The sequence below is a fragment of the Pundamilia nyererei genome, unplaced genomic scaffold (genome assembly GCF_000239375.1).
Source record: "Pundamilia nyererei isolate P.nyererei 1_Seehausen unplaced genomic scaffold, PunNye1.0 scaffold00442, whole genome shotgun sequence".
Taxonomy (NCBI): domain Eukaryota; kingdom Metazoa; phylum Chordata; class Actinopteri; order Cichliformes; family Cichlidae; genus Pundamilia; species Pundamilia nyererei.
In genome coordinates, this window is record NW_005187843.1 from 166,001 (window position 1) to 168,313 (window position 2,313).

At 44.4% G+C, this 2,313-nt stretch overlaps 1 long non-coding RNA gene across 1 annotated transcript; it reads right to left on the reverse strand.

Annotated features, from left to right (window-relative positions):
* Positions 1-1,704: 1,704 nt before the first annotated feature.
* Positions 1,705-2,307, reverse strand: LOC102203812 (uncharacterized). Its single transcript, XR_312335.1, has 2 exons — positions 2,163-2,307; positions 1,705-2,016 (listed from the first exon to the last, which is right to left on the reverse strand). It is a non-coding gene; the product is annotated as an uncharacterized LOC102203812 (long non-coding RNA).
* Positions 2,308-2,313: the final 6 nt, after the last annotated feature.

A 2,313-nucleotide genomic window follows, 5' to 3' on the forward strand; every position in this document is an offset into this window, starting at 1 on the left:
AATCTCATCTATCAGGTTTCATTTAAAGATTTGAAAAACTGGTTTGTAAAATTTGTTGTCAGAAACTGTTTGGCATGTTTTTAGGCAAAGGAGTGGATTTTAAATCAGAAGTTCAGACTTGAATTAAAGGGGTTTAATAAAAGTATTCCCTCAAATATTCAGGAATTACAGCCATTTCAATGCACAGTCGCCCATTTTCAGAGGCTCAGAATTCATTAGACAACTGTTTAATATGTTTTCACGGCCACCAAATGCAAGTGTTTCATTTGCATTTGTTTGCTTTTTCAGAGGAACTCTCAACACGAGGTCCGAATAAATGTCAGTGCGAGACAAACAGGCCATCACTCGACTGAAAGTCCAAATAAAACAAATGAACCCATCAGGCAGAAAGAAAAAATCAACATTGTGGTGCATCGGCCAGCTCAGCAACACTACGAGACTTTAAAGACCACAGAACGCTCTCAGGGAGGATCATCGTCACAGGGTTTACACCAACAGGGTGCAAACCACTGGGTACACTCAAGAACAGGAGCCAGACTTTACCAGAAAACGCGCACGGCTGGCTGTGGAAGCAGGTCACGAGTGTTTACTGATGACACGATTGCTGATAGAAGCAGCGAGATGAAGTGTACGGGGCTGTAGCCTCTGCTCAGATTCAGACAAACGCTGCAGGGCTGATCGGACAGAGCATCGGAGTGCAGACGGACAATGAGCCGGACCACAAAAGCGACCCAGTGCAGAGAAACGTGATCCTCTTCAACGGCCACGTCGGGCACCTGATCTCAACCCGACACAGCAGCTTTTCAGTTACTAAAGGAAGAAAGACACAAACTTACTTCTGTTGAGCTTCGAATTAAGCGGAAAGTCTGAACTTCAATCACAATCGGTCGATTGTTTCATTTAAAATCGCAGCGGTGGCCATCGGGTATCAGTAACTGTCCTTTTCTGTTGCTGACATCCAGCTAATGACAAGTTCTGAGAACAGCTTCAGCCGGGATTGAAGTTTCTGATTTCGTGCTCATCTCAAGCTCGTGTCTTTAAAGCTCTAACGTGAGGAACCGCAGACTGTGCAGCTTTTTGTATCTGGCAGCAACGCCTGCATACAGAGTGTGAACGCCAGCGTCTCTGTGGCTCGCTCACTGTTCAGCCTGTTTACTCACTGAATTAACAGAGAGCGAGACCCGAGTGTAAGGATGTGAAACGCACTCAGATGAAAGCAAACAAAGAGGAAACTGTAACCCCAAACAGTCAAACACTGACCCAGATGCAGCCTGACAGGTGAAAGGTCCGAGGCTTCGTCTCACGAGCTGTCTGTCATTCTTACATTTAGATTATTCACACCTGATCTTTCTTTTTAAATCCGTTTGTTCAGGTCCTGAAAGGTCAGCTGTCGCTTTCAACAGTTGTTCCAACATTTAATGAAACTCAGCTTAAAAGATTCTCACACACCACGTGTCACAGAAATATGAATAAAATACAGATTCGGTCATTTAAGCAGGTTGACTGTCATGTGCTGCACCTGCATTTTTATTTACTGTAGCTTCACTTTATGGATGAAGCTTGCTAACAAAGCTAGCACTAGCTATCAACTTTGTGCACCTTTGCACCAAATCCAAAGAGTGAAAACTGTGATTTGAGTCTTCACTGTGCGTTCTGTAAAGATGGCAGTACAAGTAAACATCACGAGTGCAGGAAGGCTAGATAAAACTTTGAGCTCAAGCTGTTTTATTTACATCCGTCCTCTGCGTCAGGCTCGTCTTCTGAGATTAAATTACTGCGTCTTTTTCAGACGAAGCTAAAAATGATTTGGTCCTAATGTTATCAGCCTGTTGAATGACTGCTGTCAGTCTTATGAATACAGCCAGTAGGTGGCCTCCTCCTTATGTAACCCAGAGACTGTGCATAAAAGAGGCATCACAGGTTTTCTTTTCGAAGCCTCAAAGTTAACGTTTTAGCCACTGTCATGGTGGGATTCTTGGATGTGGTCATGAGAGGGTGGAGACGTCCGTCCTTATTCTGTATGGGTGCAATGTATGAACACAGATATGGTTTAAAGAGCAAAGATCCAATACAGACAAACTGGACAAACTCCAGCAAAAATGTCTCTAAGTGTTTCTAAATGAAAGACGTGTTCCTGTTTCTCTATGTTCCTGTTTCTTTACCTGTCTGCCAGGTGGACTGGCTGGCGTGTGAAACGGTGTGATTGGCGTTGAGGTTGCAGAGAGGACCCTAGCGCTCCCGTTGGTCAGGCTGGTGGAGATCTTGGCAGACATGGTGGTGTTGTTGTGCGTTGCAGAAGAAGTTGGAGAGGAT